This window comes from Sinohyriopsis cumingii, chromosome 17, assembly GCF_028554795.1.
Source record: "Sinohyriopsis cumingii isolate HCF-2022 chromosome 17, ASM2855479v2, whole genome shotgun sequence".
NCBI lineage: Eukaryota > Metazoa > Mollusca > Bivalvia > Unionida > Unionidae > Sinohyriopsis > Sinohyriopsis cumingii.
Genome location: NC_142977.1, coordinates 67,833,187 through 67,852,429, shown reverse-complemented (window position 1 = coordinate 67,852,429; position 19,243 = coordinate 67,833,187).

The following is a 19,243-nucleotide window of genomic DNA, read 5'->3' as shown; positions in this document are numbered from 1 at the left end:
AAACAAAAAGCATATGATAAATGAATGAAGAAAGCATGGGTTAACAGCACTGTAATAATTTGTTTCTTCCAATAAAAACAATTACCCGTGCATACCATTCACATTTAGAAAATGGTTCTTGGTTTTAGGAATCGAAATAGTTTGTGCCCAATATTCATATACAGCCGATGTGTAGTTTTGAAATTGAAAAGATATACATTTTACTCTTCCACATTGTTAAACACACATGGACTGGCTATTAATAAAGTAGATGGATTCGTTAATTAAATAATCTAATTATTCAGCCTGTTCTTTCCTAATATCTCATCATTTTGTTGCACTACATTGCTCATTCGAAATCATGTTTGTGCATTGAAAGTACAGACCATTCCATTTTATTATTGTTTTGGTGGTGATAGTGGTGAGGCGGTGATGGCTAGTTTGTTTTTTCTTCCGGGGGTTACATAACATTTGTCAATGTTATTAACTTTTGCAATTCCTGAAATAAATTCTATCAAGCTGTTTGATACCAGTTTGCTTTGAAGCTGTCATGCATGAGTTGTAACAAATAGACTACCTGACCGTCTTCAATGAGAGCATGTTATACAATTATAATTTTGTCTGTTTTGGGTTTTTAAATTATATTTCATAATGGGTGGAACATGCAGTCTTCTTCTTCAGTCATAGAAGAGCATAATAAAAAAGAAACACGTATATGGCGTGAAATGCTTTCCATTGACAATTTCTACCTTTCCATATGAATTAGTGAGAACGAATCAGTTAGGCCTGAGCAATTTCAGATTGTCCTGCTTGTTAAGGTATTGCTTTTAACAAAACGAATGAGATAATAATTATTTCTTCCAATTATCCGCACTCTGTCTTTATTCTGACCTACAAACAGACAAATGCACACACTTATCAGTGAAGTCGGTGAGTTTGTGTAGTCAAACTACGCCACACTCGTTTTAATTGGCAATCTGAATAGTATATTTTCTAGAGTATTGGGGTAACCATGAAAAAGTTATTTTGTGGACGGGGAGTTATGGCAATCTTTTATCGTGCAAGATTGCGTCGCAGTCAGATGGCAGGCTTTCCCACAGGATAGGGTCAGTTTCTTCGGAAGGAGAAGGAAAACTCTTTCATGTCTACACAGCAGTCGACAAATCATCTGTCTAGTTCCTGACGTTGCTGATGCTGGTGTCTCTGCTTCTGAAGCCCGTACTTTTCCGTCCACTCTTATTTCTCCTTCTTGATTTCCTGTCTGATGACATCTTTTCTCAGGTCTTTTGCTACTTTCGGCATACGTACATTCTATTTCTCTTCTGGTCTGGATATCAGGCTTTGCCTACCCCGATGAAAATACACGTAGGCTTCGTTTAGTTTACCTAAATTCGAAGGCATAGTCATAGGTGAACGTGTCGACAATGGATGATCAGACTGGAGACTTCCTCGCTTTATATGGTTCGAGCACGGATGTAGTACAAAACATATCTATGTTTATTTGGGTCGCAATTCTCTAGAGTTCATTTTAGGACGAGGAATAGAGAGAAGCCTAGGAGCATGTATAATGATAAAAATTGAAAACAATCTTTAAACAACTAACAACCAATAATTTCCCATAAGCATTTTTTCAAAGAAACAAATAATTTTTCAAACATATAAAGTATTTTGGCAAGGTTGATAATTTTGTGAAGTCAGGCTAGACTTACACTGATGGAAGTCATTGGGCCATTGATGTACACTAGTTAACGGCAAAAGATAACCATAATGGTCGCAAAACCATCAATCTACTTTTTCAACGTTTGTGGAAGAGTGACGATGAAAATAAGTCACAAAATGTTTTAAAAAATATCCAAGACTGCGTTGATGAAGAATATACACACAATATTGTTTACACGCCATTTAATCTGTGTCTTGTAATTTCAAGGTATTAAATCGTGTCGTCTGGGAATGTCTTCTCATGAAGCCGATGATGACATCTTCCAAAGGTCGCAATCCATACGGTTCCAAATACTCCACACTACCACTGATGAAACACGACTTCTTCCGAGATGAGACTCCAAGCGTCGTCAGGATACTTGTCCCATTTTTTTTCCTGACTCAGCATCTGGCATTTGTCGTGTTGGATTTGACTGGGACGATAGTTTTGACATCCATATAATCTTTCTTGATCAATTCCGTAATTGTTTCTGCTAGGTGTTTAGCAAAACAGGAACATAAATTTTAGTCATTTTTTGGCTATCTAGACTTCATCACTATGTCCTCTTCGTCTTTGGTTTTGGGTTCTACTTCAACGGTATCATCCCATTTCACTGCCATTGATTCTCCACTTTTTAAAGATTGATTACAGGGTTCCGTAGTTTCAAATAGTCTTGAATGACCTCTCTCCAAATGTTGATTTCTACCGTATAATCGAAACAGTCATACAAGATGACATTCACCGTGTTGTTTACGGGTATTGGCTTTGCAAACTAAGTTCCACACGAATTTGGCCTGATTGTATAGGTATAAATGTCCCTCGTCGCTGCCTCGGTCTGGAGTGAAATCAGAGGCCCACAAAGTGTAACCTTCTGCGTAATCCCCTTACGTAATGCCGTGAATGGTGTTTGGCGTCTAACTGTCCCGTGGCTTCATACAAGGACAAGTACGTTCTCTAGTAATACTTCTCGTCACAAAAGTCAGGTTCGAAAGGACTGGTACACAAGGCTTTGCAATCTCGATTGACTTCGATCTTGGACACGTTGTAGAGCTGAAACTCAAAAGGATTTTCCACGAATAATCTATTAATGGCTGTATGTTTGACGATACAAATGATCAAACGTTTGGGTAACTGTCCTTGGAACAAATGATCTTCGATTCATCGATTGATATCCAGTGGGAATGGTAAAATTTCACTTCCACGCGTCGTATCGGGTAATTGATTGTCGTTCTGCCCAAATTGTGAATGATGTCCGTTCCCACTTTAGGTAACATTTCCACGGGTCGTACATAAAGTCTGATATCTTGAAAAACTGTTTCGTAATAGGCAGACTCAGATATATAATGGAAGTTGGCACTGCTACGATTTAGTCTCAGGCGGACATCCGATCCGTTCAGAAAATACTTCTCTTGCAAGAACCTATCTAAATGCAAATGATTCATCAGATCTAAAATTGTGCTGGGTCCTTTAATTTTTTATTTCTTCGACTGTTGTATCCCACATTGTGGTTTGTTTCTTTATTTTCAATCAAATCGATACTGTTGAATTTGCTAGGTTTCCATACTACACAAACAGCTAGATGGGTATTCGTCCCTTCCTTTCCGTACGTCAAGTGATGTTCCAGGTGTGCTCGGTAAGAGTAAGTTACTGCTACTGACCAGATTGTTATTCAGGTACATATCCACTCCACGGAACAAGGAATGAATGATAAAGCATGATATTGTTGACGGGGGCTACTTTATCTTCGTCCATTATATCAGGACCGTCCGTTGATATATCGATCACTTTTAATTTCAAGTACAAGAAACTGCTATTCAGATCGATGTAATCTTTCGGGCTGTAATTTGATTTCAGAAGAGACGGAGGAGACGGCATGAAATTTGACCCATTTGGATTATTGCATCGTCATCATGGTGGATTGCATGGCAAACATGTCCAGTGCCGACTTGGAACAGGAGTAAGCCTCTTGGTGCATACTTTGTTTTCTTTTTTCTCTCTGTTATTTAATCATCCAAAATGTCTAAGTCTCAGAACATTCTACTTTACTTTGTCTTTCTAGCTCTATGGGTGTAATGTCCAGTGGAATGGTGTCTTGGTAGTCTTTGTCTGCCTTGTCCATGCTGTTGCGTAGGGAAGCAGGTATAATTAACTTAGCAGCATCCATGGTATTTATAGGAATTTCTTGTCGGCCCAAAATGTCTGTGCCCATTTGAAGCAAGAAATGTTCGCCTGCTCTCAAGAAAGATTATTTGGGGTTTTGATTGTTGATGATGGCATTTAGGAGAAATTCGTTACATTGTGTCAATGTGGCATCTTTCAAAGCGTGCAATCATTGTGTCACCATCGGTTTCAAAACCGGGGCAACCAAACAAAAAGCCGATTTCAGCATATCTTAGTACTCATTGGTAATACTTGACACTGTTCCGGGCTTTGCCAAACGCTGCCTTGAACCTGTCAGCAATTGTGTCCACCAAATGTTCACTGCAATAATATTAGCCTGCCGCAATTTTCAACGTGTAGAAACTGAGTGATAAATTGCTTCCTTACTTTGTGTCACCTGAAAACCCGATTTTATTAATATGTTCATGCAATTGGACGTTTATGATTTCTACCTGGAATGTGTTTTGAGTTTCAGTTATGGTTTTGATTTGTGTAGGGTAAATCATTTTCACCAATGCAACTTCCCAATGGGCTTCGTGATCTAATTGGATGGCCTGATGTAATTTGGCTGTTTAACAACACAAAGTATTGTTGGGAAACACCTCCGTGGAACTGTCACTGGGTAACGTTAAGTAACTTTAGTTGTCGTTGTTCATAATTCCAGAATTCTGCTGCTGTCGGAGGTATTACTCGAGGTCAGAGGAGTGTCTAAAAGATGATTGATGTTGTGGGAGAAGGTAACCGATGCAACTGCTTAGTAAAGTGGTCCACAATTGTATGTCTCCTTGTCGCAAGCTCAAATTGGCATTGGCCGCACCGATAGCACAATACACGACAAAGAGTTGGAAGAAAACGACGATTTTCGTTTTAGGCACAGGTTCTCCACCACACAAGTTTTGCTTTTGTAGATCTTGTTGAGAAGAACTCGGTGCAGGTGTTGTCACTGCGGTGGCAGCGGTTGAGGCTGTGTTGAAGGGCATGATGCTTACTTCGTTTTATAGTCGATGACTTGCGAAGAGTCGATGCAAGAATCAAAACCGGGAAAATATCATTATAAGGCACTTTGATTTCTCTGTCACGGTGTTTTCCCACTTTTACGGGTCCTTCGTTTGAGAATGCTTTCAATGTGATACACTTCGTCTTCCTTTCTGGTACGCGTTGTACGTCGGGTAAGTTAAACGTTCTTTTTACCACTTCCCCGTTCATGTCTTCCAACTTATAGACGGCAGGAGGACGCGCAAGCACTCGTTCAATGACACGAAACAATTCGGTGGTCCAGTTGGGTAAGTAACCTTTGGTCGAAAGTTGAATTTAGTTTCGCCAATGTTCAATCTGTTGCTGCCAACACTTCACCTTTCTTGGGGGCAGCCACCGTCATGGACGTACCAAACAGGCGCTCAATAACAGCCACTTCGTTGTCGGGAGTCACTACTTTGGGGGTACATCCGATACACCGATGGTAAGTATGGTTGTACGCTTGGACTAAATGCAGTTAAACGTCGATGTACTTTAGAGTGTGTTGATGCGTAAATATTTCCACATTCTTTCTTTCAAGGTGCGATGAAAAGTTCATTTTTTTATGGCTTTATTTTCGGGATTCTAAGTGTTGAAAAAATGAATGTCTCGCTTCTTTCATTGGGTACCTTTGTCGGCATGCCATCGAAGAGGGTGGCGACCACTTTGTTTCAACACAAGTTTGAGGGCTTCAGCTAACTGCTCGATTTGGAAGACAATGGTACGAAAAGTCAATTTTGGAAAAGACGTCGACGACACAAACAAATATTTGTCGCCAAAATTGTGAGTGGCCAAATGAGAGGCATTGGATAAACGGCTTGCCATTGATAATTGGTGCCCTCCACTCGGATTCGACTTCTGGAAAATACTTGTTGAATGGGTTTGTATAAAGTATAAGTGGCTTGGTCTTGAAATCATCGGTGCACATGAGGTAAACGGAGACTTTTCAGACGGGTTTTAGCAACATGACACAATTTTTGAACTCCTCCGTAACCTGCAGGATGGGCTTGCTCGTAGTAAATGGTGGCTAACACCTCCATTTTTGAATAAGTCGCCCACTCTTCGCTGATGCTACTTTGGATTGGGCGAAATGGTGGTTTGGAAACCGCTGTACGTGTTCGAGGAGCCACTGGAGTAAAAGTCGAGTGTATTGGTAGCAATGGTGGGGGTGGTAATGGGATGGCTTTGGTCTTCTTTTCTTTGTTCACTTCTGGTGTCCCTTGTTTCTTTTTGAATTGTGTCGAAGGAGGAGTGGAAATCATCTTTTGAACCCAAGCTTTTAGTTCTTCTCGTTTGGGAGTGGGGAGAGGAGTCAACAAGGACTTTGCAATCTAAATAGGAACGGGAGCTGCTGATAGTGTTTGAAATACTTCTCGTACCTGTTATGACTCAGGAATTCGCGGCACTGCGTCTATCTTGACCGATGGGGGTGGTGGTGACGGTGGTGGTGATGAACGTTTTCATCAGGGTCTTATACTCTTTCATAGTTGGCAAAGCTGTTTCGTCTCAAACTCTCTTGTGATAAAGTTACAGTCGTTGCAACAGTTGACCGTACCTTTGATATTGTCTGTTTCTGACAAATTGTTGCGATCCATCAACGATTCCAATTCGTGCTGTAAATGGGGACATTTCGGTAGAATGATGATTGGGAGGCAAATGCGGGGTCCGTTGTTCGTGTCATCTTTGCTATTTCATCCACCGTTTGAATGTCACTAGAGACAGTTTTCGTCCTTTTTATCGGATTTCAATGGTCATGTCTAAGATCGTTTGAGTCTTGGTCCTTTTTTTATCCTAATACCCCATTCAGCAAGGGTCTTAACAACACGGGCAAAATTCCTCCGCATTGTATCAGCATGTTTTTCTTTTGAAGGATACATATTTTTGGGAGGACTATTTGTCTATGCTTGGCTAAGCATTATTACTGATGTGGAGACAAGTGTATCGTGCATTTCAAGACATTCAGGCAACATTTGCACTCGGTAAAGACGGTGGCTTTGGAGGCTGTTTGAATGAGTTGTTTTCGCATGGGTGAAGTAACATTAGACAGGACAGACAACATGCCCCAATGGTTGGCTAAACGAGGAAGGCATCTTTTCTTTTTCGTTCCTTTATTAGCTTCAGTGTGGTATGCACTTCTTTTAATGGACATTTTGGGCGTTCAGGATCACCAAAAACACTGATCCCCAAACTTTACTGCAGGCTTTTCTATACTGAATGTGTCGCCACTTATTTTCTTTACGTCGTATCAACATGATGACAGGCATCACACGTCGTGGAGGGGTTAGCAACGGACTAAATCTGGACAGTTCTAGCTTGGACAAATTCAATAAAGTGAATAACAAGCCCGTTTGCTGTACGACTTTGATTTTGGGGGTATGTACTTTGTGAGCAGCTGCCGCTGCATCTAAAGAGGATCGTGTAGCCGCTGCAGGAGAAATTCCTGAAGACGCAGGTTTTCGTTGTTCTTCAAATGAGGAAGAGCGAATGTCAAATTTGGCTTGGCTGGCAATACTAGCACTGGATAAGTGGAAGAACCTGAGGCTACTGAAGACGCAGTCACCGTCGCTGTAGGTCATGACCTTTTGCGGACAGAAACTGTTTTCTGAGGTCTTTTCGATTGTCTTTTTGTTTCCTTTTTCTGTAAATGTTTATTTATCTGTTGTTCTTTGACCTTTTGCGGGAAGAAGCTGTTTTCTGGGGTCCTTTCTATTGTCTTTGTTCTTTTTCTGTGAATGTTTCTTTATCTGTTGATGTAACCTGTCGTGACACCAATGCACGTTTTTTCTTTTGGGCCAGTTTTCTTTCTTGAGAGTGGTTTGTTTCTTGGGGAGGACTTTGGGGCCATTGGGATCCCATTTTAAGTGAAAACGAATGATTACACATCATAGAGAACCGCTATCTCCAGGTCTCAAAATGATTGCTTTCTGGTTTGAGTGTCGATGCGGGAATCGGCCAGTTGTGTCAAGGCTACTTTGTTTCTCTCAAAAAAGCGTATGGTTTGATGTGGAATGTGAATGATGCCATACAGTGATTGTAGGACTTATTTGAGACTGGCTTCTAAGAAACTAGCACGTATTTGTGGATTTGTTTCGCGACTGATGCCGTAGAAGGAACGAATCAATTTGACGGAAATATGAGACTGACTGAACGTCATGTTGACCCAAAGTGACCGTGCTTTTTTATAAATTGTTGTTGTTGTCGACAATGGGAATGTGTACACGACAGGCCCTCAATATTGGCACCAGTGGTCAAACAAATGGGTACGAAATCTCAAATAATTGGGGGTAGTAGGTTTTAAATCCACGGTAAATAGACGTGTGGGTTTTGAGTGGCATCGTCTTATGCATGAGTGAGCCAAGGCGTTCCTAACTGTTTTGCTAAGACTTGGACATGCGATGTATCTCTAGGACTTCTAAAGAAGACCACTTAATGAGCATTCAGACTGATGGCGCGATGGGCTTTACTTTGTTAAAATGTTGGGTGATGTGAATGACACTGGCATTACGATGATGTCCTTTGCGCGTAAGCTACAGTTCAGTTGCTTCTTCGTCTACTCCTAACACGTCGTCGAAGATGACCAGATGGATTTGACTAGGGTAAGACACAATCCCGTCGTCTTCACCAGGAATGCATTCCACAAACATGATGGAATTGCCCTGACATTCCTGCAAGTCGTCGTGGTACAAACCGTAGAGCTAACCGTAGGAATTGACTGTAACGTATGTGAAGCTGAAACATAGAGCTGAGTAAGGTGTTGCTAGTCGAGTAGCAGGTTATCGGGCGCTGCTGACCGAGATTGCTATGCGCTGACTGCTTTATTGACAAACCTGGAAAACTGACACCTTGATTGACCAGTGTGACTGGTAGCCGTGTGAGCTGGTGACGGAGTGTGCAACTCTATACATGTAATCTTTTAGCCATGAGGTAATCTTGGGGCTTTTGTAAAACCCAGTCTATTTTGGGGACTGTAAAGAGAATTTGTATATCTGTCCCTTTTGTTTACATCATTTCACTATTTGAGTGAATATAGTTTACTACATGGGTGAAACAGTTCATTTGTTATACAATTTGAGTATGGTTTCGTTGTTAAATCAATGTCAATCATTCACACCTTTTCTTTGTACTGTGTAAGGTCATTTATTTGTATTTGTGTTATTAGGTTCGTGCGTTTTATGTTGATTGATCCAATATTTGTATTATATAAACGCACATATTAATCACAATTAATTGCTCATTCAAGTAATTCGTTATTAAACATTGTGTTTGTATCACCTTCAAAAGTGTTATGTTGTAAATCCGAAATCCCACCAATTTATCTTGTTAAAGATAGTAGAGAGTGCATTGGTTTGGATATTGGAGTATGTATTTGTATGCGTTCACGTACGTTTGTGTGGACATCAGATATTGTGTTCGCTATGCGTACGCGAATGTTTGTTCGGAGAATAGAGTGTTTGATTGTGTCGACAGTATAGGGGGTTTCACGGTTAGTATCTCCCCTTGAAAGCACCAGAGGGTATATCGGTGCAACTAATTTCCGGATAGTTCAATCAGTTAAGATGGAAAATGTAGATCAAGAAAATGTGACAGACCGCTCACATTATGCAAGCATAATCGATATCTCACTATCTTAAAAAGAAATTCTATCAATATTTGGTCAATTATGTTTACATCTTTTTTTTCTGTCACTAATTTGCGCTGCTCCCAGCTTTCAAATAAATAGTATCTGCCCATTTTAGAACTTCATATCTTTCCATTACTTCCTTATGCTCAAGTTTGTATTATTTGATTGTGCGAAAGTGTATCGCTGCGTAAAAAGTTCTTGCAATTTATCTCGCTTGAAGATTAATGAAATTATGTTTATTTTGTACAGCTTCAATCATAGCAGTTAATGAAGATTGAACGACAACGAGAAAAAAAGTGTAACTTCTTAAGGTTCTTATTTTGTTGATTTAGACTGTTGCTTTTCTATTACTGTTCATTATACGTTGCATGAAATAACTTGAGATTTTTCAAAATGCACAAATGTCAATCACGCTTGAACAGACAGGCGCACGTACGAGTCTCCTTGACGATTATTTTAATTTTATGTCCTTGAACGGTTGTAAATTTTAGAGCATACAAATTGCAGAAATATCGATGTTAGACACACTATGCATGCATAGGACATGTGTGGCTCTTCTGTCTGTATTTATGTCTGTCTCCTTTCATCTGGTGTATGGGTATGTATATGCTCGAATCAATGTGTGTTCGCATACGTATATTACATAAACATACTTCTGGTTAAAAACGAGATAAAATGATGATAAGTTTGAAAGAGTGACTGATAGATAAATACAACAAATATGAATATTTGTGAGTATCCATTTAGTATTGACTTGCAGAGTATGTTCTTACAAGCAGTCTCTTTTTAAATCGGACTGTTTGCAATTTTACATCCGGTCACGTGGATCAATATTAATTTAAAAGGCGAACCAAAGTAATATGACGGAATCTGTGAAATAATTGGATCATTAAAACTTACAAATTTGATGCAAGGAAAGTAAAACAGAATTAAACTAATTTTAAGATGGCTGTTCTAGATGAATTTGCTGGTGGCAATAAGAAATGTTGTCTAAAGACCTCAGCAAATATGAGAGTTATTATATGTCAGCATAAGCAAAGAAAAATCATGCTGAAAGTTATTGCATGTACCGTCCGATACTTGATGTTTCAAAATTCAAAAAGAAAATGAACAAAAAAACCTCACGTCATTCGGCATGTTAATTAATCTGAATATTGTACGATATTTACACCTAAATATGAATAAATAGTCCGTCTGCATTAATTACACTCATTTATCGTTATGATAGCTAATGTAATTATTGCTTTGTTACTTTGTTAAGTTCCTCTTAATACAATTAAATACTGTGTTCCATTTTTATAATAAAAAACTTTTCTGGTTTAAAATATTCAGCATTACAAATCAGCTGAAGTATCGAATTCATGTTATAATTTTCATATCGAACTTGTGTTATAATTTTCTAAACTTGTGTTATAAACGAACTATTAGCCTTGAGAAAGTAACTGAGAAAGAAGGATGTATCAACATATGAAAAATGAAGATTGTTTTCGTTAAAGTTATGAAACCAAAAATGTGCAATAAATGATTAAAACCGGAGAGCAGAGTCAAATATTCCTACAAATGTACCTGAAATTATGAATAATGAATGTACATTATCAGGTATGGACAGTGCATTTAATTTAATTATTTGATATCATTTAAATATGGAAAGTAAATATTATTTGTTATCCGATATAATGTAAGTATGGACACTGAATCTAATTATCTGATTTAATCTCTATAATTATTCTCCTAGTATAAAAAAAGATGTTTGACATATATAACTGATTCACTGGTTTAACCATAATGATCTGTAGTACAGCTAAAATACCTTCCTTTGTTGACTTTATGTTTCGCTAACCAAGTGTAGACCGGTGAGCTATCCGGAACTGGAAGTTTTTTGTGGGCATGCGCATTGGAGCTAAGGGAGGTAATTTTAGGCACTACGATCAGTAACTCCGTTGCAACCGTGAAACCCCCTATAGTGTTTTTGTGTGGATAGTAGCCTGTGTGTTTTTATGCTTGTGCGTACGTTTCTGTGGATAGTATATTTAGGGTTTGTTTAACCTCCCTTCTGTGTGGATAGTATAAATCGAGGTTGTTTGTTTTTTCTCCTTCCCGTGTGAGGGAGTAGATTTTGGTTCGTATGCGTGCGCGTACGTATGTGTGGATAGTACGGTGTGTGTTTATATGCATATTAGAGTGTGTGTTTGTGTGGATAGTAGAGTGTGTGTTTGTATGTAATCGCATTCGTTTGTGTTTATAGTTGATATTGTAATTGTGTGCGTACGAGGACGTTTGTGAGGATGTTAGAGTGTGTGTTTGTGTGGATAGTAGAGTGTGTGTTTTATTGACTGAGCACACATTTGTGTGGATAGTATGTTTGGCTTTGTGAACAGTAGAGTGTGTGTGTTTGTGTAGATATTAGAGTGTTTGTGTGGATTGTAGGTTGTAGAGTTTGTGTAGCAAATATGAGATATAGGTCTTTCAATAGTTAGGTTGGGGTGTTTCTGATAGTAGATATTTGTTTTGTTACCCTTCCGGTCTGTTTGGATAGTAGTAAGTGTGTTCTGTGTCCTCGTTCGTCTGTGTGGACAGTATAATTAGCTTTGTGTGGATAGTAGAGGGTGTGATTGTGTCTATAGTAGAGTTCGTGTTTGTGTGGATAGTAGAGTCAGTTTGTATGCGTTCGCGAAGGTTTGTGTGGATAGTATGTTTTGGGTTTGTTTTTCATTCCTTCTTTGTTCATAGTATATATATTTTTTTCTCCTTTCAGTGTATGGATTGTAGCTTTGGGGTTTGTGTGCGTGCGCGTACGGTTTGTGTGGACAGGTGAGTATGAGTTTGTGTGGATAGTGGAGTGTGTTTGTATGCGTTCGCTTACGTTCTTGTGGATAGTAGATTTTAGGGTCAGTATGCGTGCTCTTACGTTTTTTTGTATATTAGATTGAGTGATTGCATGGATAGAAGAGTGTGTGTTTGTATGTATTCGAGTAAGTTTGTAAGGTTAGTGGAGTAAGTGTTTGTGTACATAATAGAGTGTGTGTTTGAGTGGATAGTAGTATGTTTATTTGTGTGTATGTTTGTGTGGATAGTATATTTTTGGTTTGCTATGCGTACCTTTGTGTGGATATTATATTTGTTTTTTTTTTCCCTCCCTTCTGGTTTGATAGTATATTTGGGTGTTGCTTAGCTTTTTACTCCTTCCCGTGTGTAGAGAGCTTATTTTGGTTTGTATGCGTAGCAAGGTGTGTATTTGTGTGAATAGTAGAACGTGTGTTTGTGTGGATGGTATAGTGCGTGTTTGTATGCCTTCGTATATGTTCTTATAGAGAGTAGATATTGTGTGTGTGTTCGATAACATTTGTTAGGATAGTAGAGTGTGTGTTTGTGTGGAAAGTAGCGTGTGTGTTTGTATGCGTGGTCGTACATTTGCGTGTAATGTATATTTGGGGTAGCTTGTACCCTTCCCTTATGTGTGGATAGTAGAGTGTTTATGTGGATAGTAGAGTTTGTTTGTGTGTATAGTATATATGTGTATGTAGTAAATATTGGGGTATTTGTATAGTTTATATTGGGATTATAATTCTCCGTTCTGAGTGGTTAGTAGATGCGTGTTTGTTTTTTATTCTTCCCTCTGTCTGTGTGTATTTGTGCGTTTGTATGCATGAGTGTACGTTTGTATGGTTAGTAGAGTGTGTGCTAGTGAGGATAATAGATTGTGTGTTTGAAGGCGAATGTATGGTTAGTATATTTGTTCTTTGTTAACTTCTTCCCGTGTGTGGATATTATATTTGGGGTATATATGCGTTCACGTACGTTTGTGTGGATAGTAGATATTAGGGATTTTATAGTATATTTTGGGGTGTTTCTGATTGTAGATATTAGTGTTTTACACTCCCTTTATGTGTGGATAGTAGTGAGTGTGTTTGTATGCGTGAGCGTACAATTGTGTGAAGAGTAGATATGTGGTTGCACGCGTGCGCGTAAGTTTGTGAGGATACTATATTCCGGTTTCAGTTTATAGCAGAGTGCGAGTTTTGTGCGTTCTCGTACGTTTGTGAGGATAGTAGATGCTGATGTTTATTGATAGTAAATATTGGGGTGTTTTTGTTAGAAGATATTAGTTTTATACTCTTCCATTCTGTGTGGATGGTATATGTTTGCTTTTCCCCCCTCTTTTATCTGTAATGATACCATATTCAAGTTTATGTGGATAGTATAGTGTGTGTTTGTGTGGATAGTAGGGTATGTGTTTGTGTGGATAGTAAAGTGTGTTTGTTTGCATTAGCGTACGTATTTGAGGTTAATATTTTTGGGGTGCGTTTTCTCTCCCTACTGTGTTGACAATATATTTGGGGTTTGTTTTCTCTTTTCCTTCTCGTTTGTGGATAGCATATTTGTTTTTTTATGCAAGGGCGTACGTTTGCGTGGATAGCAAAGTGTGTGCTTCTGTATATAATATAGTGTGTTTTTCTCTCTCGTTATTCTGTAAATTAGTTTTGTGTGATAGTAGAGTATGTGTTTGTGTGGATTGTAGAGTGTGTCTTTGCACTCGCGTGTATTTCTGTGAATATTAAATATTGTGTTTGTATGAGTTCGCGTTCGTTTGGCGCATATTTTTGTTGATCGTAAAGTTTGTAATTGTGTGGATAGAAGAGTGTTTGTTTATTTTTCTAATCCCTCTATTTGGATATCATTTTTTTTGGACAGTAGATTGTGTGTTTGTGTGGATAGTAGAGTGTGTGTTTGTTTGGATAGCATAGTGTGCGTTTGAATGCGCTCGCGTACGTTTGTATCGTGATATATTTGGGATTTGTTTTCCCTCTCTTCTGTGTTCATAGTATATTTGGGGCTTGTTTTGTCTTCTCCTTCCCTTGTGTGAAAAGTAGATTTGGGGTTTGTATGCGTGCGCGTACAATAGTGTTGATAGTAAAGCATTTGTTTGTGTGGATAGCTGAGTGTGTGTTTGTATGCGTTCGTGTTCGTTGTTGTGGATGGTATATTTGAGTTTTTCCCATCCCTTCATTGAGGATAGTAGAGTGTGTGCTTGTGTGGATAGTAGACTGTTTGTTTGTGTGGATAGTAGATTGCGCTTGTTTGTATAATAGATATTTTGAGTATGTGTTTGCGTACGTTGGTGTAGACAGTAGATATTGTGGTTTGTTGATAGTACATATTCGGGTATTTTTAATAGTAGAAATTGGGTTTTTATTCTTCCTTTCTGTGTGGATAGTGGAGTGTGTTGTTTGTGTATCCTTTTTCCTCTGTGCCGATATTTTATTTAGGATTATTTGGATAATAGATTATGTGCTTGAGTGGATAGTAGAATGTTTATTTGTGTGGATAGTAGAGTGTGTGTATGTGTTTGCGTTCGTTTGTGTGGATAGTAGATATTGTGTTTGTGTGCGTTTCATTTCGTTTGTGCGGATAGTAGAGGTTGTGTTTGTATGCCTTCGCATACATTTATGTGCATCGTTTATTTGTGGTTTGGTTTCTCTATTTTATGTATTGATAGTATATATTGTGGGTTTGTGGGTTGTTTTATTTTTCCTGTGTGTGGATGGCAGACATGGAGTTTGTATGTGTGCACGGATATTTGTGGGGACAGTAGAGTGTGGGTTTGTGTGGATAGTAGAGTTTGTGTTTTTGTATGCATTCGCGTATATTTGTGTGGATAGTATATTTGTCCGTCTTTCTTCCCTTATCGTCTGTGTGGACTGTGGAGTACGTATTTGAGTGGATAGTATGTATTGCGATTTTTCATATATATATATTGGGGTAATTTTTGTAGCAGATATTGTGTTTTTCACCTTTCTGTTGTGCGTATAGTAGAGTATGTGTTTGTTTGTTCTTCTTCCCTCTGTGTGCTTTGTGTGTATTTTTGTGTTTGTATGCATTCACGAACGTTTGTGTGGATAGTAGTGTGTGTATTTGTGTGGTTAGTAGATTATGTGTTTGTGTGAATAATGGAGTGCGTTTTTGTAATCGCGCGCGTTCGTTTGAGTGCATAGTTTATTTGCGGTCTGTTTTCGCTCACCTCTGTGATGCTATTACATTTGGATTTTTTCTCCTTCTCGTGACGGATAATAGATTTGGGGCTTGTATGCGTGCGCTTACGTTTGTTTGGATAGGAAAATGTGTGTTTGTGTGGATAGTGGAGTGTTTGTATCTATACTGGTGGATGTTTATGTTGATAGAAGATATTTGGGTTTTTGATAGCTATATTGGGGGTATTTTTGATAATATATATATTATGCTTTCTACCCTTCCATTCTGTTGGATAGTAGAGTGTGTGGTGTTTACTTCTTCCTCAGTGTGGATAGTATATTTGGGTTTGTGTGGATAGCAGAGTGTGTGATGCGTGTATTGTAGAGCGTGTGTTTGCGTGGATAGGTTTGTTTTCCTTCTTTTCAGTGTTGATATAATTTTTTGGTTTCTTTTTCTTTTTCACCTTCCCGTGTGTGAATAAGGGTTTATTTGCGTGCGAGTACCTTTGTGTGGATAGTAGAGTGTGAGTTTGTGTGGATAGTAGAGTATGTCTTGGGATGCGTTCAAGCACGTTTTTGTAGATATTATAGTGTGTGCTTGTGTGGATAGTAGTGTGTTTGTGTGGATAGTAGAGTGTGTGCTTTTATGCTTGCGCGAACGTTTGTGTGGAGAATATATTTGGGGTTTGTTTTTATTCCATTCTGTGTTGATTGTATGTGTAGGATTTGCTTGTTTTCGTTCTTATTCCCGTGTGTCGAGAGAGAAGTTTTGGCGGTTTGTGTGGGTGCGAGTACGTTTGTGTGAATAGTAACATGTGTGGCTGTGTGGATAGTAAAGTGTGTGTTTGTGTTGATAGTAAAGGGTGCATTTGTAAGCATTCGCGTACGTTTGTGTGATAGTATATATTGTTTTTGCGTGAATTCAAGTACGTTTGTGTGGATATTATGGTGTGTTTTTGTATACGTTCGATTACGTTTATGTTGATGGTATATTTGGGATTTATTTTCCTCCATTGTGTGTTGGTTTTATATTAGTGGTTTGTTTTTTCTTCTCCTCCACTTGTGTGGATAGTAGATATAAGGTTTGCATACGTGCGCGTACGTTTGTATGGATAGTAAAGTATGTGCTGGTGTGGATAGTAGAATGTGTAGTTGTATGCATGAGCGTACGTTTGTGTAGCTAGTATATTTGCTTAGTTTGCCTTCCCTTAGGTGTGGATGTTAGAATGTTTTTCGTGTTGATAGTGGAGGGATTGTTTGTTTGGATAGTAGAATGTGTTTAGGTGGGTAGTATATATTGTGTTTGTATTTGTTGGATAGTAGATATTTTTTTTGAAAAGTAAATATTGGGATATTTTTGGAAGTAAATATTGTCTTTTTTACCCTTCTGTTTTGTGTGGATTGTAGAGTGTGTGTTTGCTTTATCTTTTTTACGCTATGTGGTGTTTTGTTGTGTATTTGTGTATCTTGGTGCATGCGCTTACGTTGGTTTGTATAGTAAAAATTGTACTTTTGTGGTAAAGGGTGGGTTTCTTTTTGTTTCTCTTCCTCTGTGTGGATAGTATATTTATGTTTGTGTGGATAGTAGAATACGTGTTTGTGTGGATATTAGAGTGTGTTTTGTGGGGACAGTAGGGTCTGTGTATAAGTTCGCATACGTTTGTGTGATATCCGGAGTTTGTTTTACCTCTGTTCTGTGTTGATATAATATTTGGGGCTTGCTTTTTATTGTCCTTCCCGTGTGTGGAAAATAGATTTGGGGTGTGTAGGCGTTTGCGTACGTTTGTGTGGATGGTAATGTGTGTGGTTGTGTGGCTATTAAATTGTGTGTTTGTATGCGGGCGCGTACGTTTGTGTGGATAGTATATTTGGGTTTGTTTTGTCCCTTCCCTTCTGTGTGGATAGCAGATTGTGTGTTTGCTTGGATAGTAGAGTGTTTGTTTGTGTGCATCGTAGAGTGTCTGTGTAGATAGTGTGTTTGTATTCGTTCGCAAACGTTTGTGTGGATAGTAGTTACTGGATTTTTTAAATAATAAATATTGGCGGTATTTTGCTAGTAGATATTGTGCTTTTCACTCTTTCGATCTGTGAGGACGGTAGAGTGTGTCAGATATTTTTCCTCTTCCCTCTTTGTGGTTGGTATATTTAGGTTTTTGTGGATAGTAGAGTGATTCTTGGTTTGGATATTAGAATGCGTGTTTGTGTAGATAGCAGATATTGTTTTTGAATGCGTTCGGGTATGGATAGTAGATATTGGGTAATTTTATAATAAATATTTGGAGAGTTCTGGTAGTTGATATTGGGTTTTTACCCTTCCGTTCTGTGGGGATAGTAGAGTGTGTTTTTGTTTTTTCTTCTTCCTTCAGTATGGTCTGTGTGTATGTGTGGTTTTATGGATGCGCGTGCGTTTATGTGGATATCAGAATATGTTTTTGCATGGCTAGTAGAGTGCGTGTTTGTATTCGTGCGCGTACGTTTTTGCGGATTGTATATTTGGAGCTTTTGTATTTTATTCTTCCCGTGTGTTGATGGTATAGTGGTTTTTTTATAGATATTTCCACAGGTTGGACCTATCTATATATAGTCGGATGTCATAGCAATTTAAACAGGTTATAACTATAAATACATACATGGTTGTTTATCCACGATTGTCACACAATGTGAGACTATAAATAGTTAATATGTTTATCCATTTTAGTCTTAACCAGTGTAACCTAATGATCGTTGATATGCTTATTGTCTCCTTTGAATTCTGGGACAATTTCGTAATTTTAGCGTTACTTTTAGTCACACCAATCTTGGCGTTGGTCTTTTACTTGAATATGCTATTTGTAGCATCAATACAGTTATGCAAATTTATGAACACCTCCAACATAATTGTAGGTCTAGGTAATGAATTATATATAAATCTCTGGATTGTACGTGTATATGTCTGCTTCTGTATCAGCTGTGTTTGGCCCTCTTCCATCCTTGTCCGTAGACATGCCTTATATAATTTTCTCATTGCCCCTAGACAGGCCCATACATGTCCAAAGTCCCTTGTCTCTTGGTGTTCATCAATCTGTCTATGTGTTTTCTATGTCTATGTTTATATCTCTACTGTATTTGTCCCTCCCTAGAGTAGCACGTATTCAGGTTATCCCCATGCTCTAATGCTACTATGTTCAGTACAATGACGTTATCCCACCTGTTCCATTCCTATCGTCCTTAGCAATAACCCCGCTTTTCTTTGACGCTATTCAGGCTCAATATTCCCCATGTGTACTTCCCCTTGAAACTAGAGTTGCCCAGAGTCATCTGAAAAGTCTTGAGGCTAGAGTTGCCTAGGGGTTTCTGTAAATTATTTTCCCATTGAAGCTAGGGAGCCCCACCTCACTACTTATGCCTGTCTGTATGTATGTATGCTGTATGTATGTATTCATAGCAATAGTGTGTGCTCGAAGGTTGGAACAGTAAATACTGTTAAGAGGAATATAAATGGGTAATTCTGACGCAAAATAAATGTTTAAATACTGAGTAGAGGAAAATAAATGGATAAAGAAATTTCGATAGATTGAAATAATATGCTGATTGCAATGCTAACTAAATGTATCATGATTGTCACCGATGTTAAACATGGTAACATTGTAGTGCCACGAATAGTTATTTGGCATTAAAATTGTCAGTGACATATTATTGCAAATACGTTACTGAACTGAAATTCTACAATAGATATATACTTAGCTGGAGTGGGAAAGGACTACATAGCTTAACTGGACGTATGTATCTTTGATAACGATTGAAAAGTTAACAGCTACGAGA